We start from the raw sequence: 23135 nt of genomic DNA, 5'->3' as shown, positions 1-23135 counted from the left end.
ATAATAATTTTGGGTGAGTTTGTCTTCATATGGCTTTTGTCACTTTAGCTCTAAGTAATGTAACAGTGCACACGTATTCAAAATATGAGCTTTTGTTTTTTGCATAAATTCCTTCAACCTGTAATGTGCTTCAATATTACTACAAAAATCTCTACCTGTTATACACTCTACTTAAATTTATGTATGTCTAAAATAGCAAGAATATATTTATACACACATGTGACTATATACAAATATTTGACTTATATAAAATTAATTTTAGGTGATGGCAGAATTACACATTACAGCACTGTAATTCTTATAGAAACTTATCATTTTTAGTTGCATTTATATAACTTCATTTTCTTCATAAGCATTTGTTCAGAAATCAGTGATGTGATTATCAAAATACTTTGCAACTAATCAACTTCACTTAAAGCTAAATCTATTTTTTAAAGTAAAGTTTTTAAAGTAAACTTGTCATTAGTTTTTCTTCTTTTAAGTAACTCAATCGCATGAGTAATTAAATATTTGTGTTCTATATTTATATCTATATCTATATCTATATCTAAATCTAAATCTATATCTATCTATGAGACTTGAACATAAATATATTTAGGGATTTACCCAGAAGAGTATTCCCAGCTTCAAAGGTATAAGCAACTAACAATGACAGTCTGATAGGTCACTAATAAATATTCATACCCATTTTATTATTTCAGTATATATATATATATATATATTATGCTAATTATTTTCAAGAAGAGGAAGTATGTAACTTACAAAAGAGATAAAACATATAATTTCTGTCCAGATTTAAAGATGGTTCAACAAATATGTTTGAAAATAAGTAATTTATATTGAGGTTTTGGCTAAGGACATATAAATAAGAGTATTTTACAGGATCAGGAAGTCAGGAACAAAAGTAAATGTAATGAGAAGTAATTTGTTAGGTTTAAAAATAACTCTACCTTTTTATTCATGAGACTGAAAAACTGTAACAATGGAATACTTTTCCTTTAACCCTACTTTAAATTATGTGTGCATTTGATACAACCCATTTTAATGTTTCAACTATGAACATTGTACTGAAATAACTATAAAGACAGCCCTGCTTCTAAAAGAGATTCTGGTCTGAAGGTGAGCTGAGGAAAAACTTTAAAAAACCGTTGACATTATGTAGTTTCTGCTCTCTTAAAAAGTGTGTGTTGCCCTTAGGCACATGCAGCAGGCAGCTATAGCAAAGTGCTCCAATTCCCTTAGGTTCTAACTTTCCAAATTTTGAAGTGAATCTCAGATGAACAAAACATATGTGCGCGTGTGTGTGTGCACGCGCACGCATACACACACACACCCACACGCATGCAGGCACGCACGCACACTGGGTGAGGCTAAAGTAGATTTACAATTGTTAATATGAAAAATAATATAATAATTAATAATACAAGAATAAACTGTGTGTTGCATACTCACAACTGTAAATCCACTTTTGCTCCACCCTGTATATATCATCATTTTTACCTTTAGAACCTATGAGTGTTTTCATACATACAATTATACACATAAACACACACACGCACACACACACAATTTGAGAAGATAAAAAAGAAGAGCAAATACAACATCTCCTACCCACAGTGAATATGACACAGTGAGACATCTTTTTTACTTTCAAGCCTTTATTTTTTGCTATTCATGCTAAGAACACAGCTTTTTCTATTGTCTCATGTCCAGGTTCTATCTGTTCTTTATGGCTCAGAGTAGAGGCCCCTTTATATCGAGATATCTTCCCAGCAAACCTCATGCTCACTCAGGATAAAATTTTCTCTTCCACCTTGGAGCAATCTTATCACTTTATTTTTGCATAAAAGGACTAAAATGTAAAATGAGAAATTTTTGGCAAAATTTGTTCCTTCCAGACATTGTTTAAGAAGTCTGCTTTTTAGAAAGTTATTTTTTATTAACTTATTGTTTTTAAAGCTCTTCAAATTTCCTTTGCCTTCTTTTCCCTCCTGTTTTCTTTTTTTAAAAAAATATAATTTTTTATATATGCAAGTCCTCTCTCTCTCTCTCTCTCTCTATATATATATATATAGAGAGATAGAGAGAGAGAGAGAGAGAGATTTCAGAGAGGAAGGGAGAGGGAGAGAAAGATAGAAACATCAATGATGAGAGAGAATCACAACTCATGCTGGGGATTAAGCCCACAACCTGGGCATGTGCTCCGACCTGACCAGGAATCAAACTGTGACTTCCTGGTTCATAGGATGATGCTCAATCACTATGACATGGCAACTAGGTGCCCTCATGCTTTACTTACAGCTGATTATTTTGCCTTTCAATTCATTGTGAAAACCAAAATCATATGGCCAGTTCTGCCATGTTCTTGTTATATATTTAACTTTATTTTTATTGCTGACACTATTACAGATGTCTCCATATTCCCCCACATTTCTCACCTCTCTCCAGCCCTTGCTCCCCTACCCCCTTCCCTCTGGCCTACATCACACTATTGTCTCTGTCTGTGGGTGATGCATATGTGTTCTTTGGCTAATTCCTTCACCTTCTTTCCTCCAGTGTCCCCCACTGCCCTCCTCTCTGACAGCTGTTAGTCTGTTCCATGTATTCATGCCTCTCGTTCTATCCCTCATAGAAGTCTAAAAAGCTTACCTTAATCTTCACCTAACACTCTCCTCTTTTCACCTTTTGTGGTGGGAGAAAGCACACATACTTTTAACAATGTTCAATTTCTACTTCTGAATTCTCAGGTATTTGCCTTAATCTGTCAAGTCTTCTTTATTCCTAATTGCCAGTTCTGTTTTCCCAATAAAATCCTTTTCATTGGAGTCTCTCAGTGTTTACTGCAGGTATCTCCGATCCATGACTAGACCCACATGTTCCCCACTGGATGCTTCTATATTCTTCTGCTACTCTACACACACTTCTCAGAGTTTACTTTTCCAATTAATATTTCCATGGCCTTATTTCCAATTCTCTCCAATCTTACTATACCTTTATGACACTTCCCACCTTTCTCAGGTAGCCACTTGACTTTCAGGTTCATAAATTCACTGTACACTTTTTAGTTCTCATCTTGATTCTCCACAGCATATAAGGGTTGACTATTCATTCTTCTTTGAAACATTTTACCTTTGCCGTGACCTGCACAGCAGTGTTCAGGATCTGAAGGAGGGTCCAACACCCAAATGAAAATGCTATACAAGAAATAAGAATTTAGAAGGCATTGGGGGCCAGGTAGAGCCTCTTTCTTGAAGAGACACCCAGGCTTCTCAGTCTGGTTTGCTTTTTATTCACTTGAATATGCATTTGCCCTTTAGCAATGCATACAGGCATATCAAAGGTAAAGTTTGGTAAACAGTAAAAGGATTTTCAGGTTAGGGAATTGCCTTGAGCCACCACTATCTCAACACAAACAATCTGTGCTTAGCATCAGCCCTGCTAATGCCCATCAGCCTTCCAGGTTCCTTGGTGCATTGACAGTATTGGTAAGTGGTGGCTTCCCACATACCTTTACTTTCTTAATTTTTGTAAACACCACAAATATACACATGCTATACATATAAGTGTATTATGTTATGCTATATGCTATATGATATATGTACGTATTTAATGGTGAGAGAGAGAGAGAGTGAGATGTTTGACATAAATCATATAGAAAATACTAAAATACTTTAGGCCTAAAGAGTAAAGTAATACAAGAAACACTTGCTAGAGCTGGTTTGTCTCAGTGGATAGAGCATCAGCCTGTGGACTGAAAGGTCCTGGGTTCAATTTTGGTCAAGGGCACATGCCTGGGTTGTGGGCTCAATCCCCAGTGGAGGTGGGGGGGGGCGTGCAGGATGCAGCAGGTCAGTCCTCTATTTTCCATATTTACCTCAGAGATCACTTCCTCAGAATGACTGGTGCACCTTTCCTGGGTATGGTCAAGCTGTATGTTGTTACCACACTTTTTCTTCATATAATTTAGAATCACTTGATACTTCATTATTTACCTACTAGAAGCCTGGTGCATGAAAATTCATGCACTGGAGGGGAAAGGGGGGTCCCTCAGCCCGATCTGCCCCCTCTCACAGTCCGGGAGCCCTCAGGGGCAGCAGGCGACCTGGTAATCAGGGGAAGGCGATGCCCCATCACACCTCTGCTGCTGCCACTGCCGGCAGCGCAAGCCTCGGCCGGCCCTGGTTACCTGACCCTCGGATGGCCCTGGGCGGCTGGGGGGCTGAGGGGACTGGGGGACTCTGGAGGCAGGCGCGCAGAGTGGCCAGGCCCGACTTGCCCCGTGCCTGCTGCCTCAGCGGGACTGAGAGGACTGGGCTCCGCCATCTTTGAGGGCGTGGCTGTCAATCAATTAGCATATTTCCTTCTTATTGGCTGTAGGTGCCGCCATCTTTGAAAGCGTGGCAGTCAATTAGCATATTTCCTCCTTATTGGCTCTAGGAACTGCCATCTTTGAGGGTGTGGCAGTCAATTAGCATATTCATTTCTTATTGGCTGCAGGCACTGCCATCTCTGAGGGCATGGCTGTCAATTAGCATAATCTCTCCTTATTGGCTGTGGACGTCGCCGTCTTTGCAATGATGTGAGGGTCAATTAGCATATTCACTCTTTATTAGATAGGATTTGTGTTATTTTTTTTTTTTTGTCTACACCTAGGGAGACTAAATTTAACATTATGTGTTATCTTCCATAAAAACATTTTGATTATGTTAGATATCACACACACACACACACACACTACTATTGAGCAAGCCAATGCCACTTATTTAGAAAAACACAATATAATACTATGCTGCTGTAAAAAGGAATGAACTCCTACCATTTGCAACAGCTTGGATGGCACTGGAGAGCATTATACTAAATGAAATAAGTCAGTCAGAGAAAGATAAATATCACATGATCTCACTCATTTGTGGATTATAATGAACAACATAAACTGATGAACAAAAACAGATTCAGAGACAAAGCATTGATCAGATGCTCAAACCTCAAGGAAAGGTAGGGGAGGGGAGAGGTAAGGGGAAGAGATCAACCAAAGGACTTATATGCATGCATATAAGTATAACCAATGGATGCAGACACCAGGGGTGAAGGCATGAACAGGAGTGGGGTGGAGGGCAATGGGGGGATAAGGACACATATGTAATACCTTTAATCAATAAAGAAAAAAATAAAAGCAAAATTAATTCCCATTAATTTCTATCCCTTCTCCTGAGAAAATACTCTGTTTCATGAAAGAATAAATAAACTTGATTCTTACTAGTAATTTATGGAAATTGTTCTCATTCATTCCTTTTAATTCTGCAGGCCAGGCTAGTGGTTTAAGGCCAGGAAGTACTATGTTTGACATTTGCTTTAGTTCTGACACCACTTCTTACTGTTCGTGAATTTAGACAAGAAATAAAAACTTTCTCATTACTATAATCAACATTTCCATCTCCATACAATGAGGAAGATTAAGTAAGAAAGCACGTATATAACATTTATAAGAATGTCTAGCATATATAACTATGAACTAGTTAGTCATTACTATTTTAAATATTTTGATACTTTATCTGAAGTATCCGTTGTTTAAATAATAATGCTCACAGGCAATCATGCTGTCTTCCACTTCTATCATTTTTAGGCTGATGTTGCACAAATCATTTGCCACCCCAATTTTACTAACTAACCACCATTCTCACTATAGTCTGTCTATATTGATATACACCTTTTCTCTGTCACATGTGACTGACATTATGCTATATACTCAAATGTCAAGCTCTACAATTTTTTGTTCTCAAAGTTTCTCACACCTACTCGTTTTTTTCCATTTCTATCTACTTACAACTGACTCACATCTTTTTAACAATTTCTCTATATATTGTTGAAAACTCACTAATCTATACTCATTTTTTTAGTGTTTTTCCCTGGGAAGGAGAGTTTATATGCTTTCTAACAGTAATCTAATCTATCTCTACTATCTAAAGAAATGCTGAGAAATTTTATTATATTATCATTAAAGTAATATAAAAGAAGCTACATATCAATGATATCAAGACTATAATTAACCAAAGAACATATATACATAGCCCATGGACATGGAAAATAGTGTGGTGAAGGCCTAGGATGGAGTTAGATAGATGAGGACAAAGGGGGGGAGGGACTAAGGGGTATCTATAGTGCTATCAACAATAAAAAATGACTATAATAATAAACTAAAAACCTCATGTGAAAAAAATAAGAGGCTAATATGAATATTTTGGCCAGAATGAAATTAATTTTTCATTCCTGTAATAGTCACATGTGCAATGAAAAAATTATTTATACACATATGCTATAAATATTTTTCCAGGACTTCCTTTATACCCAAAGTGCTTTTGAAGTACAAAGTATAAAAAACTAAAAATTTTCTCCTGTAAGAGTTATGTAATTATATCAATCTAATTCAATATATGTTTTGTTTTGTTTGGGGAGGTATTTTTTAGATCTGGTTAGATAGGACTTTCCTTACTTTGGTCAACAACTTTGGGATGTTTGTGTCATTTTGTGATTTTAACAAGTCATTTTGAATTTACTTTGCTAAACTCTTTGAAGTAAAGAACAATCTATTTCCAAAGATTTATTGTTTTCTCATAAACACATATCTCTGTCTATGGAATATATTTTTCCTCCTAGATGTTAATCAGAGAGTAAAAATTAATTGAGAAACTATGCTTTAGAAAACCTAATATAGTTTTAAATGACAGAATAATTTGTAAGATAGCCCATGCATGCAAAGAGTTGCACACTTGATTTTATATAATTAAGAGAATTTACCTAGGGCTTTTTCTACTAACAAAGTGATATTTATTCTGATACATAATCAATTTATTTATGTTTTCTTAACCACAGATGTTTTTATACTGTGATTTTTGTCTTTTGTTTATCTTCTTTTTACTTATTTTGCTTAAATTTACATTAAGAGTTCTAGTTTATAGTACAATACATTCTAGAGTGTAGAGGAAATAAGTCATTTTAAATATTAATTTTTATCTCCATGTAATCAATTTATTGATTACAAAATAAAACTCATCAAATATACACACTAACATTTCATTGGAGAATATATAAAGTACAGATTTTTCAGGATTTGCTTTCCAGTTGTCTAAATTCCAGAATTATCATCTAAATATATTCTGCTTAAACAAAGACATTATTATATATTTATTCATCGGTGCTAAGTTAAAATACAAAGCTTTAAATAAATATCTTTGGAAAATATGTTCAAAGGGGTTTTGGACAGAAACAAGGAAGGCTTTTATATGTATAAAAGACCCTGAGGGAGTTTTGTATCAGAGAATGGAAATGCTAACTACAAGCTAAAGAGAATCTGCTGTAGAATAAAAATGGATGGTGTCAGAGCCTTTATAGAAATTGGACAGTGACACCCTGAAGTCTATAAGGTGAAATGAAGTGGCACCAGTAATGTGTATGGAATATTATTTTTACATGCAGTTTGAAGTCACCCTGGGTGAAAGCAACTTTATTAAAGAGGCATGTCTCTGTGTGTTTTTTCTCCCCAAATACCTAAATAGTATTGGCATAAATAATTTTGATTTCTTATTTGGTTGTTTTGGATAAGTAAATTTTAGAAATATTTGACACATTAGGATGAACATTTACGTTCATAAACGTTTAGGTGCGATATTCACATTAAAAAAAAAACCTTTGATTTTTGTAAATGTGATTGTAGTAGAATCCAAATATAATCCTAAACTCCATGGAATACAGTTTGAAACCCCATATAACACTGGTATGCAAGAGAGATGAAGTGTTTTCATGACCAAGTAGATACAGGAAAGAAGCATTCAAAAGGACAACTGGAGGTCAGGCTGAAGGCAGCACTCGGTAAAAGCTGAAACTGGAGGTCCTGCTGAGAGTCACTTTGGACACTGAAGTAAATAAAGACGGAGAAGGGACCGTGCCTGAGTCAGAGAATCTTAGGAATAAAGATGGGAAGACCTTTGCTTTTATACTAGGTCACATCTTTCCCTCTCACTGTTTTTGTAATTTTGATAAAGTTACTTAAACTTACTGGATCTCCACTTATTAAAGTGAAAAATATGAAGAATAATTATTTCCTCACAAATTATTCCAAATATAGGTAGTATACAAGGTCTTCTAGTATCACAAAGACTTTGAATAGTAGTTTAAATGTTAGTAGAATCTCAAATGAAACTATATGGAAAGGCAAAGAGATTATGTTTGCACATATTTGGAATTTAATAGCAAAGGAATTATGACTTTTCTTTCAAGTTGATAGTTAAATCTTGAATTCTGTTGAATACTAAGTACATCAGGTAATTTATTCAAACAAGTAATGACCTGAAAACCACACATAAAGGTAAGCGTGAGGGTTGGAGATAACCAGCAAAAGTTAGTACAAAATGAATTACACCTTTAAAAAGCTAGATAGATAGCTGCATAGAGGTTTATAAATTCTATGACCTATTTAGTTTTCTATAATAGATTTTTGAAATACTAAACTTAGCCTGCTCATGAGTTAAATTATCTATTCTATTGATTATGTGAGAAAAAATATATTATGTCAAATATGAGATTTTTAATTTACTTCATTATTGTCTGTTACTTTTTAAGATTTGAAATAAAATGTACCAATTATTTAGTTGCATCTTTCTCTATAGATATATAGATAGATTATAGATAGATAGATAACCTCAGATTAGATATACCTTAATATCTATCTATCTATCTATCTATCTATCTATCTATCTATCTATCTATCTACTAGAGGCCCAATTCACAAAATTTGTGCAAGGGGCTCGGCCCTTGCAGCCCTCATAGCCTTGGCCAACCCTCACAGCCCCTCGCAGCCTCAGCTGGCCCTTGCAGCACTGGCTTCATCCGGATAATTATCCGGAATGTCATCCAGACTGTTGTTCTGCTGTTTGGTCTAATTAGCATATTAGCTCTTTAGTATATCCTATCTAATAATAGGGAAACATGGTAATTAACCATAACTTCGCTACCCTTCCCATTGGCTAATCAGTGAGATATGCAAATTAATTGCCAGCCAAGATGGCGGTTAACCGGCCAATAGAGATGGCGGCTAATTTGCATACTGCAGGCAGGGTAGGACAGCGCAAGCCACCATCCAGGCCCCTATGTGCAACCTGGGGGCAGGGGCTCAGGCAAAGCAATAGCTGATCACCTCCCCAGAGCCCTCGCCCACCCACAGGAGACACAGGGCCCACTCCCGTGTGCGATCAGGGGGCAGGTGGGGGCTGGGGCGAAGGCAAGCGGTGCCGATCACCTCGCCCAAGCTCTCGCTGCCCACTGTTGACAGGTCCCAATGCAATCCGGGGCCGGGTGGGGGGCTGGGGCGAAGGCAAGAGGTGTCCATCCCCTTGCCCGAGCCCTCCCAGCTCACTGGAGACACAGGGCCCAATCCCGTGTGTGACCTGGAGGCTGGGGTGAAGGCAAGTGCTGCAGATCACCTCCCCGAGCCCTTGCCACCCACCGGAGACACAGGGCCTACTCCTGTGTGCAACCCAGGGGCTGGGGTGAAGGCAAGTGGTGCCGATCACCTCCCTGAGCCCTCGCCCCCCACAGGAGACACGGGGCCCACTCCCATGTGCAATCAGGGGGCAGGCGGGGGCTGGGGTGAAGGCAAGCGGTGCCAATCACCTCTCCCGCCCGAGCCCTCGCTGGCCACCGGAGACAGGTCCCAATGCGACCCGGGGGCGGGTGGGGGCTGGGGCGAAGGCAAGCGGTGTCCATCCCCTTGCCCGAGCCCTCGCCACCCACAGGAGACATGGGGCCCACTCCTGGGCGCCCCCTCCTGCTCCCAGCAGAGCTGGAGGAGTCCGCGAGTGTCCTACCAGCCTTCCAAAGTGTAATAAAGTGCATTTCCGGTGAAGAGAAGCCCCAGCCGGGGGGTGCATGGGTGCAGATAGGCGCGGGGCCCTCCAAGGGCTGATGGCTTCAGGCCCAGGTTGCATGGCCAGGCCACTGGATGCGAGCCAATGTGCCTAAGGCCAGAAGTTCGTGCTCTCCCAGCCAGCGCGGAGCTGCAGGCGCAGCCAGCCCCCAAGTCCTCCGTGCCCGGGGGTTACGCTCATACCCATAACGTGGCTACCGGCCTCCAGCCTGGCTCCCGCCTGGGGTCAGGGTCGGCGCCAAGCACAGGGGAGGCCAGAGGAAGAACCCCAAACCCTTAGCCGGATGGACCTCGGGCCCTGGAGGGAAGGAGATCATAGGGGCCAGGAGAGCCTGAGAAGAGGGAAATCCTAGGAGGAGGCACCTGGAAAGTGCAGTGAATTGCAGGAGAGGGTGGAACAGCCACACACTGGCAAACCCTGCCCGCCCCAGGTCAGTGACGCGGGCCCCAAGTGCTCCTGGGCTTTGCCTTGCATCGGGGGCGGGGGGTTATGCTGCCCAAGGGCGGGGCAAGCAAGGGCCACCCCAACCTGTGAAGTTTTGCACAAAGATGGGGAGGCCACGTTCGGGTGGGTTTGTCAGGCCCAGGGAAGGCGCCTTCGCTCTCTGCGCCAAGACGGTGGCCAAGGGGCCCTCCGGAGACATGTGGTGACTGAACCCAAGCCAGGCCGGAGTCCTGCTCGCACTGAGAGGCAAGTAACTGGGCACCGTGCCCCAAATGCATGGGGAGCACCAGCGGCCTCCTCTCTCCTGCCCTGGAAAGTGGGAGGCCTGGCGGGATTCACAGGTAAAACGCAGACACTGTTGGGTCCCAGACCCCTTTTCTTTGCACACACACACCACCCACCCCGCCCACTCCCCACCATTCTGTGAGGCTAAGGTTCCTGAGCCCAGATCCAAAGACTGCAAAGGGAACAATTCTCCCGGTGAGAACATGCAGGCACCTCCTGCCAAGGTGGCCAAGTTTGACAAACAGCGCCTCCTGGGGTGGGGAAAGCAGAGTGCCGCGGAGCAGCGCTGGCTCCCAGCTATCCCTGGGGCAGGTGGCCACCGCGGCTCCCTGATGGCCCCAACAGCTGGGCGGGACCCCTGCGTGTCCTGTGCACCTAGGCCTCACTGACCTCGTGACCCCCAGAGCACGCACCCGCCTCCTGGTCCTAATTGCCTCTCCCCCCTCCACACACACACACACATGCATCTGCAAAGGTGGGAACAAGGCCCAGGCGGCTGCATCCATGCCCTTGCTGGCGAAAGTCACACTCCAAGTGGCCGGCTGTGTGAGGGGCAGTGGACACTCACTCACTCACTCTCTCCCTGGAAAATCCCGGGCGCACTTCTGCTCCTGCAACGTGCGGAATTAGAAATCGAACCGTTTATTGTCTCCTAACTTTTCTCTGGTTTCTTTGGTCATTCACTGTGGCTGCCCCCACTGTCCTGAGTGGGCCCTGGGGGCTCCTCAGCCAGACCACAAATCCCCAAATCAAAGCCGGGCTTCTGTCAACACACCCTGCAACCTAAAAGGTTGCCCCTCCGTGAAAAGCTCGGAGGAGCACTGAGCTGGGAAAGGACAGCTGGTGCGTGGCGGGGTCCCTGGGACCCAAAAAGGTGCAGAAAAAAAAAAATTTTTTTAACACATTTCAATTTCAAGAAGTAAAAACAAAACCAAGAAAACCTACGCTTTCGAAGCCTGAACATCCACAGGGACCTCATCGCAATCCTGAGCCGCAGCCCGCCCCAGCACAGGAACCGGGCCTGCCATCTGCGACCGGGGGAGATGGCAGGCACCACGGGATTGCCTTTCTTTCCCCAGTGCCTCCTGTCCCTGTTAGCTGACATTGAAAAGGTATGGGCCCATTACATATGTGAAGTTTTCTGCATATCAATTGTATTCAATAAAGCTGTTCAAAAAAATAAGGCATGGGTACTTGAAAAAGACGATGTAAGACAGAGAAGCATACTTAGGTGAAGTTTCTCTTTGTAACTTACAGCTGTACATGTGTGTCCTTTAGCAATGAAGGAAGTATGAATTAAGAGGAGAGGCTTAGTTCCAGAACCATTTTGACCATAGGCTAGCTGAATAACCCTGATCAAGTTGCCTGACAAGCAATTTCGTGTCCTTGGTCAACAGTACTTGTTAATTCTACAGATTGCTTTTATACTTACTACTAGAGGCCTAATGCACAAAAATTGTGCAGGGGCCTTGGCCCTGCTACCACAGCGGCCGCCACTGCCTCGGCCCCCGCCCGCTGCAGCTTTGTCAGGAAGGAGGGACATCTGGAAGGATGTCTGGTCAAATTAGCATATTTTGCTTTTATTATTTTAGATGTAAAAATTGACTAAGATTATGTATTTTTTAGAATGGTGCCTGGTTTCTTAGAAATGATGAATAAATTGTAATTACTAGAACTTTATAACTATGATATATTTCCTCTTCTACTCTTCTCAATAACTAGTAATAAGACAGCAGACTTTCATCTAAATTGCGAAGAAAAGGCAGTATAAACTTCTCCATTTTCTTGAGATAAAAACATGCACTAATTCTCTAAGGACATTGGTATAGAAAATTAAGTAACTGGCTGTGATGGGCCACATATTTAGAGCTGTCAAGAGGCAGGTGCCATACATTGCCTATACATGTGTCCCTCTAATACTGAGCATAGATAGATTTAAAATATGCTCATTAGCTACAGAAATGTGTATTGCATTTACATATATTGCTTCTACTATGGGAAGACTAAAAGGTTTTAATTTTTTATTTAATTGATTGAGATAAAACAAATTATGAATACACCATGGGATAGAGTATATTGCTGTTGATATAGGTGTAGATGATTACTATTACTAATTTTATTTACACAATTTAAATTATGCAGAGACAGGAAGTCATTTGCAAATTCCCTCTGTAATCAGAAGGAAACATTGACTACAGATGCAGTTTAACGCTCATCCAATCACCTTGGAAAACCCTTAGGTATTAGTAAAGTTAAATGCATCAATACTTCAATATTCTCATTGGAAACGGCGTCATCTCCTTGATGGTTGGTGCCAGACACTCTAGATCAGGGGTTCTCAACCTTCTAGCCCTTTAAATACAGTTTCTCATGTTGTGACCCAACCATAAAATTATTTTTGTTGCTACTTCATAACTGTAATGTTGCTACTGTTATGAATCGTAATGTAAATATCTGATATGCAGGATGGTCTTAGGCGACCCCTGTAAAAGGGTCGTTCGACCACCAAAGGGGTCGTGACCCACAGGTTGAGAACCACTGCTCTAGATAGTGGAGCAGAAGGTTTCAGAGAATGGATTCAGTGCTAGCTACAATTTGCCTTTGTCAGGATCCACATCATCAAATCAGGTATAATGTGTCTAACAGCTTTAAAAATATCCAACCAGTGTATTTCTCATTCTTCCAAAATCATGAACGTCTGCACAGTGTAATGTGTAGACCAAGAGGTCTGGAGCCACTGCATTGCTGTCTGAGCTTGAATTCAAGTTCTATCATTTAATGGCTGTGTGGCTTTGAGGAAGCTACCTTACCTCTGTGTGTCTCAGACTCGTCATCTATAAAACGGATAAAACAATGGTATCTATGTCAGTGAGTTGTTGAAATAATTAAGATATTTAATAAACATGTTCTTAGAATAGTGCCTGGCATAAGTGGGTAAGCTCTATATAAGTTTTGTAATGATGATAATGATGTTTGTGCTCAGTCATACTCTGAATCAACAGTTTTCTGTGTTTTAAGAGACTAAGCAGATATCACCTAGAACACACACTCATTTCTCAGTCTCACTGTCAAATTTGGTGAGTCAATTGGAGGAAAGATAAGCTTGAACACTAATCATTGAGTATAACTACAAACACTATAGCCCCAAACTCTCTATATTAGTATATATCAAAAGAAAAGTGCCCAGTTTTACCCAAGCTAAAAAGAGAACACCGCACTATGCCTATCCTATATAATAAAAGCATAATATGCAAAACGACTGAACTGCTGAACAGTTGAACGACCATCCAGACAACAATCCTGGATCACGCTATGACACCTACTGGTGCCAGGCCAGCCAAGGCGGGTGTGATGCGATTGGTCGGGGTCTGGCCATTGCACCATGAACGCCCCACAGAGGGAGGCCCAGGCCACCAACCGGCGGGCTGCAGCAGGTGAACAGGTGCTGGCAGCCAGAGGAAAGCCCGGATCCTGGGTGTTGGGGGGAAGCTGTTGCCGGCAGTGGGGGGAGGGAAGGCCTACTCTTGCACGACTTTCATGAATCAGGCTTCTAGTATGTATATAAGTTCTCTGATTGATCACTCCTCACCCACTCTCCCCTTCCCTCTGAGATTCACCCATCTGTTCCATGCTTCTATGTCTCTGGATCTATTTTTTCATCAGTCTATTTTATTCATTAGATCCCACATATGAATGAGATCATGTGATACTTAGCTTACTCTGACTGGCTTATTTTTCTTTGCATAATACTCTCCAGGGTCCTTCATGCTGTTTCAAAGGGTAAGAGATCCTTCTTTTTTACTGAATGCATAGTATTCTATGGTGTAAATGTACCACAGCTTTATTTAGCCACTCATCTACTTATGGGCATTTGGGCTGTTTCCAGATCTTAGCTTTTGTAAATTGTGCTGCTACGAACATAGGGTGGGAACTTATATGCATACTAGAGGCCCAGTGCACAAATTCATGCACCAGCGGGGTCCCTTGGCCTGGCCTGCGGAATCTGGCCAAAACCCACTCTCCGACATTCCCCAAGGGGTCCCAGATTGTGAGAGGGTGCAGGCCAGGCAGAGGGACCCCACTGGTGCATGATCGAGGCTGGGGAGGGACACGGGAGGTTGGCTAGCCAGGGAGGGACCACAGAAGGGCTTCAGTGTGTGTCTGGCTTGTCTCACTCAGTCCCGATGGGCTGGACCCCAGCAGCAAGCTAACCTACCAGTTGGAGCGTCTTCCCCCTGGTGGTCAGTGCACGTCATAGTGAGCGGTTGAGCAGCCTTAGCATATCATTAGCATATTATGCTTTGATTGGTTGAACAGATGACCAGACGACCAGATGACTGGACAGGGGGGGGGGGGGGGGTGGCTCAGCCCGACCTGCACCCACTCGCAATCCAGGACCCTTCAGGGGATGTCAGACATTCCTTTCTCAATCTGGGACTGCTGGCTCCTAACCACTCACCTGCCTCCCTGCCTGATCACTCCTAATCCCTCTGTCTGCCTGTCTGATCATCCCAACTGCTCACCTGCCTGCCTGATTGCCCCTAACTGCCTCTGCCTCAGCCCCAGTAGTGGCGGCTTCATCCGGAAACACATCCAGAATGATGTCCAGAAGGTTGTTTGGCTGTCTGGTCTAATTAGCATATTACACTTTTATTATAGATATGCATAGCCCATGGACAAAGACAATACTGTGGTGAAGGCCTGGGAGGGGTGTATATGGGCTGGATGGGGTCAATGGGGAAGGAAAGGGGACATCTGTAATACTTTCAACAATAAAGATAAATTTGAAAAAAAGAGAGAGAGAACATGGTATACAACAGAAGAGAAGTTATGATGATCTGGAGAAATCACAGTATACTTCCAGTGATTGCTGGAGAAAAAGATGAATGAGAATCTTAAGAGAATGATTAAACTTCCTAACAATAATAAGAAGCATTATATTAATAGTCCCCTTTCATAGATAACAAATAAGGGTTTAATTATCCTAATATGTAGAAGACATGGTTCTGGAACACAGATTTTTTTCTGACTTGAACCCAGTGTTCCTAACACTTATTTTTTATTTTATATGTTTTGTTTTACTACATGCGAATTAACTAAGAAGTCTAAATTCTCAAAAAAAAAAAACTAAAAGCAACACCTCATTTTAATTTTTTTATTTCTTACAAGCAAACACAAATATTCAGGTAATTTTTTCATGATTTGATCATCTAAATTAATAATTTTAATTTCCATATAATTTTAGTAAAATTGGAAAATTCTATATTCAGAAAACTTAGACTCCTTTATTTTTCTTTTAACTACATCTTTGACACTTTTTTTTCTAAGTATCTACCTTGTATGGTTTATGAACCCAAATAGACACATATTTACAACAGGAAGATTCTCACTTTGACTTTCCCTTTATCAAGAGTGTAAAGAGAGAGAAGCAAGATGGCAGTGATATAGGCAGACTCGTCCCAGGTCTTGTCCCGGAGCAAACGGAGTAAGCAGCTGAAACTAATAACACCCACCCCGAATTGGCGAACTTACTCAGCTGGTAACGACACAACACCCAGAGGAAAGACAATGAGGAATCACCAAGAAAGGAAATTAATGAAGTTGAAGCGTGCAACATGACAGAAAAAGAATTCAGAATAATGGTTGTACAATTCATTCACCGGATGGATGAGAAAATCAACAACCTATGCAAGAATCAGGAAGAAATGAAAAGTGATATAGCTACAATCAAAAACACCATGGAAAGTTTCAACAGCAGGCTGAAAGAAGCAGAGGACCGAATTAGTGAGTTAGAAGATAAGGCAGAGAAACAAGCTCAATCTGAACAGCAACTGGAGAAAAAAATTAAAAAACAGGAGGAGAGCCTAAGGGAGCTTCGGGACAACATGAAACGAAGTAACATACGCATAATAGGGCTGCAAGAGGGACAAGAAGAGCAGCAAGGATTAGAAAATCTATTTGAAGAAATAATGACAGAAAACTTCCCAGATATGGGGAAGAAAAAAGTTACACAAGTACAGAGAGTCCCAGGCAAGATGAACCCCAAAAGACCCACACCAAGACACGTCATAATAACGATGGCAAATGTACAAGACAAAGAGAGAATCTTAAAGGCTGCAAGAGAGAAACAGAGAGTTACCTACAAAGGATCCCCCATCAGATTATCAAACGATTTCTCAACAGAAACACATCAGGCCAGGAAAGAATGGACAGAAATTTACAAAGTGATGCAAAGCAAAGGACTGAATCCAAGAATACTCTATCCAGCAAGGCTATCATTCAAAATTGAAGGGGAAATAAGAAGCTTCACAGACAAAAAAAGGCTAAGGGAGTTCATCACCACCAAGCCAGCAATGCAAGAAATGCTAAAGGGACTGGTGTAAAAAGAAGAAATAAAAAGCCCAGAAAGAAAACAGCCACACAAAAAAAGAAATGGCTACAAACAAGTACCTTTCAATAATAACTTTAAACGTAAATGGACTAAATGGTCCAATCAAAAGACATCGAGTGGCTGAATGGATAAAAAAACATGACCCATACATTTGCTGTCTACAAGAGACCCACCTCATTAAAAGGGACTCACACAGACTGAAAGTGAAGGGATGGAAAAATATCTTTCAGGCAAATGGAAATGAAAAAAAAGCTGGGGTAGCAATACTTATATCCGACAAAATAGACCTCAAAGTGAAGGCCATAACAAGAGATAAGGAAGGCCACTTCATAATACTAAAGGGATCAATACAACAAGAGGATATAACCCTGATAAACATATATGCACCCAATGCAGGAGCACCCACATACATAAGAAAACTCCTGGAAGACATCAGGGGAGAGATCGACAACAATACAATCATAGTAGGGGACTTTAATACACCACTGACATCACTGGATAAATCTGCTAGACAAAAAATCAGCAAAGAAACAGCAATCCTAAATGACTCACTAGATCAGATGGACTTAATTGACATCTTCAGAACACTTCACCCCAAAGCAACAAAATATACGTTCTTCTCAAGTGCTCATGGGACATCTTCAAAAATAGACCACATATTGGGTCACAAACAAAGTCTCCCCAAATTCAAGAAGATTGAAATCATACCAAGCATCTTCTCAGACCACAAGGGCATAATATTAGAAATAAACTACAATAAAAACAACCCAAAATACTCAAACACTTGGAAGCTGAATAGCATGTTATTAAATATTGATTGGGTTACCAATGAGATCAAAGAAGAAATTAAAAACATCCTGGAAACTAATGACAATGAAAACACAACAATCCAAAACCTTTGGGACACAATGAAAGCAGTCCTGAGAGGGAAGTTTATAGCTCTACAGGCCTACCTCAACAAACAAGAAAAAATGGTAGTAAATCATCTAAATCTACAGCTCAAAGAATTAGAAAGAGAGCAACAAGAAAAGCCCAGAGTGAGCAGAAGGAAGGAGATAATAAAGATTAGAGCAGAAATAAATGACATAGAGACCAAAAAAACAATACAGAAAATCAATGAAACCAAGAGCTGGTTCTTTGAAAGGATAAACAAGATCGACAAACCTCTAGCCAGGCTCACCAAAAAGCAAAGAGAGAGGACCCAAATAAACCAAATCAGAAATGATAGAGGCGAAATAACAACAGACCCCACAGAAATACAAATGATTGTTAAAAAATACTATGAACAACTCTACTCCAACAAACTAGACAACCTGGAGGAAATGGACATATTTCTAGAAAAATACAACATTCCAAAACTTAATCAGGAAGAATCTAAAAATCTCAACAGGCCAATAACTATGGAAGAAATTGAAGCAGTCATCAGAAAGCTTCCAGCAAACAAAAGCCCAGGACCAGACGGCTTCACAGGGGAGTTTTACCAAACATTCAAGGAAGAACTAAAACCTATCCTCCTCAGACTACTACAAAAAATCCAAGAGGAAGGAACACTTCCAAGCTCATTCTATGAAGCCAGCATCACCCTAATACCAAAACCAGGTAAAGACAACACAATGAAAGAGAATTACAGGCCAATATCCCTCATGAACATAGATGCCAAAATCCTCAACAAAATCTTAGCAAATCGGATCCAGCAGTACATCAGAAAGATCATACACCATGACCAAGTAGGATTTATCCCAGGGATGCAAGGATGGTACAATATCCGCAAATCAATCAACGTGATACATCACATAAACAAATTGAAGGAAAAAAACCACATAGTCATATCAATTGATGCAGAAAAAGCATTTGACAAAATTCAACACCCATTTTTGATAAAAACTCTCAGCAAGGTGGGAATAGAAGGATCATACCTCAACATAATAAAAGCCATATATGACAAACCCACAGCCAACATCATACTCAATGGACAAAAACTAACACCATTTCCCCTAAAAACAGGAACAAGACAGGGATGCCCACTCTCACCACTCCTGTTCGACATAGTACTGGAAGTATTAGCCATTGCAATTAGACAAGAAGAAGAAATAAAAGGCATCCAAATTGGAAAAGAGGAAGTAAAACTGTCCTTATTTGCAGATGACATGATATTATACTTAAAAAACCCTAAAGACTCCATCAAAAAACTATTAGACTTAATAAAAGAATTCGGCAATGTAGCAGGATACAGAATTAACGCCAAGAAATCTATGGCATTTCTATACACCAATAGTGAACTTGCAGAAAGAGAGACTAAAAAAGCAATCCCATTTACCATCTCACCAAAAAAATTAAGCTACCTAGGAATAAACTTAACTAAAGAGGTAAAAGACCTCTACTCAGAAAACTACAGGACGTTGAAAAAAGAGATAGAGGAAGACATAAAGAGATGGAAGAACATACCATGTTCTTGGATTGGTAGAATCAACATCATTAAAATGTCCATACTGCCCAAAGCAATCTATAAATTCAACGCACTTCCCATTAAAATACCAACGGCATATTTCACAGACCTAGAACGAACTCTCCAAAAATTCATCTGGAACAAAAAACGACCCCGAATAGCTGCAGCGATCCTGAGAAAGAAGAAAGTAGGTGGGATCTCAATACCAGATATCAAGCTGTATTACAAAGCCACTGTTCTCAAAACTGCCTGGTACTGGCACAAGAACAGACATATAGATCAATGGAATAGAATAGAGAGCCCAGAAATCAGCCCCAACCAATACGCTCAATTAATATTTGACAAAGGAGGCAAGAACATACAATGGAGTCAAGACAGTCTCTTCAATAAATGGTGCTGGGAAAATTGGACAGATACATGCAAGAAAATGAAACTAGACCACCAACTTACACCATACACAAAAATAAACTCAAAATGGATAAAGGACTTAAATATACGACGGGAAACCATAAAAATACTAGAAGAATCCAAAGGCAACAAAATCTCAGACATATGCCGAAGCAATTTCTTCACCGATACAGATCCTAGGGCATTGGAAACTAAAGAGAAAATAAACAAATGGGACTACATCAAAATAAAAAGTTTCTGCACAGCAAAAGAAACCATCAACAAAACAACAAGAAAGCCCACTACATGGGAGAACATATTTGCCAACATTATATCTGATAAGGGCCTAATCTCCAAAATTTATAGGGAACTCATACAACTTAACAAAAGGAAGATAAACAATCCAATCAAAAAATGGGCAAAGGATCTAAATAGACACCTTTCAAAAGAGGACATTCAGAAAGCCAAGAGACATATGAAAACATGCTCAAAGTCACTAATCATCCGAGAGATGCAAATCAAAACAACAATGAGGTACCATCTCACACCTGTCAGACTGGCTATCATCAACAAATCAACAAACGACAAGTGCTGGAGAGGATGTGGAGAAAAAGGAACACTTGTGCACTGCTGGTGGGAATGCAGACTGGTGCAGCCACTATGGAAGACAGTATGGAGTTTCCTCAAAAAACAAAACATGGAACTCCCATTTGACCCTGTGATCCCACTTCTAGGAATATATCCCAAGAAACCAGAAACACCAATCAGAAAGGATCTATGCACCCCTATGTTCATAGCAGCACAATTCACCATAGCTAAGATTTGGAAACAGCCTAAGTGCCCATCAGTAGATGAATGGATTAGAAAACTGTGGTACATCTACACGATGGAATACTATGCTGCTGTAAAAAAGAAGGAACTCTTACAATTTGCAACGGCATGGATGGAGCTGGAGAGCATTATGCTAAGTGAAATAAGCCAGTCAATGAAGGAAAAATACCACATGATCTCACTCATTCGATAATAATAGAGACCATTATAAACTTTTGAACAATAATAGATACAGAGGCAGAGCTGCCTCACACAGATTGTCAAACTGCAGCGGGGCCAGGGAGGAGCATAACCAATGTACATAAGACACTGGGGGGTAGGGAAAACCGGGGAATTGTCAAGGGCGGGGAAAAAAAGGACACATATGTAATACCCTTTGTAATACTTTAAGCAATAAAAAAAAAGAGTGTAAAGAATAATGCTAATAATTTTCAATACAATAGGAATGCATATTTTAACACATCACAATTTGTATTTCCCTGGTTCTCACATTCTCTTCTACTGTGAGGCACTTACAGAGTTATTGAACTTGTATTTACATTAAAATATAATTTAATTATAACATATCCCCTGTGCGCACACACACACACGCACACACACACACTCACACACATGCACACACTTATGCATATATGATTGCATATATCAACACACATGTATTCAACAGAGACAGATATACTAGTTAATAGTTAAATTCTTGGTTATTACATTATAGAAAATTATATTTGTGTTGGTAGAATCAAAACAAATACAGTTGCCATATGTTTTCTTAAACTTCCCAAAGACAGGTTTTTATTTAAGTAGAATATTTATAGACTAATGTAATATTAACATTCTGGCTTAAACACTTTTATTTCAGGTTAAGTGGTAGTAATAATAATATTACTTTAAAGCTTTCAGAGGAGTTCATATTTAATATTATTTTATTCACTTCACCCAGACTATATAGTACAGAAAAACATATAAAATTTTGACACTCATAGAAAACATTTTTGCAGTCTTAAAACATTCATTAACTAGTGCAATGAAGTTATGAATAATTTGCATTCAAGTAAGCAGTACAGCAAAGAGAGGATGCAAAAGAAAGCTCATAAAACACAGCTGATTTTCTAATTCTTCTTGTAGCTATGCTCAGAGAGCCCATTTTATTCTGATGTTTGTGCAGCTTACTTTCAGCCTAGTGTCCACCTTTCTCCCTACACTGCACAGCAAGATGAATGGGAGATAGCTCTCAGCATTTGACACTGGTGGGAAAGATTAGCAGGAGCGCTGACTTTGACAAATCAGATATATTAAGCCTTTGCTGGAGGGTTCCACTGCAGAATAGTTGGTTTGTTATTGTAACCAGAACACTTTTTAATTTTTTTCCGAAACATGAAAAATAAAACATCCACAACACTTTTCAGAATAGTGTATTGAAATTGAACCTAATTGCCTGCATATATTTTACTTTGCAGGATCCTTGTTGAGTTTTGTGGCTCTAGTCAAAGTACTGACCCATATCATTTTATAAAGATAAAATACAGATTTTATGTTTCATTTAAAAATGGGAGTTACCATGGGCATAAAAATTGATTTTAAAATACTACCTTTTCGACACGGAAGTTGCTTGTTGGTCAGAAGATTTAGGCTCCATTGCGCCCTTACGACCAGAGTATTGGCATGCTTGTATTTTTACATGCTATCACAATTTTTAAGATTGTCAAAAGTTGAAAAATGATATTTTTCCAAATGCATGACTCTTTCAGAGATATCGATGTTCTTTTAGTTGATCTGTGAGTAAGTTTTGAAAAGAAATTGGTTTCTCTTAAATTCTATTTTTAATGGTTAAGGCAGCTTCCTAGGGCTTCACAGTTCTGAGGTTATGAGCATTAACTATGTATTGGCAGATAGGAGTTTATACTTCAGTTAACTGTGTTTAAGCCAGCATGGAAGTGGGAGAAAGGAGGGAGAGAGATGGTGTGGAAGCAGATTTTGAGCAGAAGAGTGTTTGGTAGGTAGAATATTTACTACCAAAAATCTCCACTTATCATAGGGTCCTTGACTGTTGTACTTGTGTCATCTTGTATCATCCATCTCTGAAAGAAAACCAAATTCTAAACCTTGACCCAAGAAAAATTATATTTTGTACAAGACTTTAGTAGATTAGTGTTTTCATTATGCTAATCTTGTCTATATGCTAAATTCATTGACTCATGAATGGCTTACCGATTAACGCTCATGACTTCTGCTCATGCTTCATATTTATGTATTTTGTATTTCCTTGCCCCTATATCAGAGTACATGTAACATTAGGGATGTTGTATGGGATTGATGTTTTTCTCTTTAAATTTTAGATTTGAGCCTAATGTCCTTTAAAGAGAATAAGGCTTTTTGACAAATTGTGAAATATGATTTTTTGGAATAATCTTTCTGTAAGGCTATTCACAGT

At 40.0% G+C, this 23135-nt stretch overlaps 1 protein-coding gene across 1 annotated transcript in view; it reads left to right on the top strand.

Annotated features, from left to right (window-relative positions):
* MGAT4C (MGAT4 family, member C) overlaps window positions 1-23135 on the top strand; it is a 776551-nt gene that overhangs the window by 322236 nt on the left and 431180 nt on the right. The gene's annotated exons all lie outside the window — the stretch shown is intronic.

The sequence above is a fragment of the Myotis brandtii genome, unplaced genomic scaffold (assembly GCF_000412655.1).
Source record: "Myotis brandtii unplaced genomic scaffold, ASM41265v1 scaffold745, whole genome shotgun sequence".
NCBI lineage: Eukaryota > Metazoa > Chordata > Mammalia > Chiroptera > Vespertilionidae > Myotis > Myotis brandtii.
This window is presented reverse-complemented; position numbering and strand designations above follow the sequence as displayed.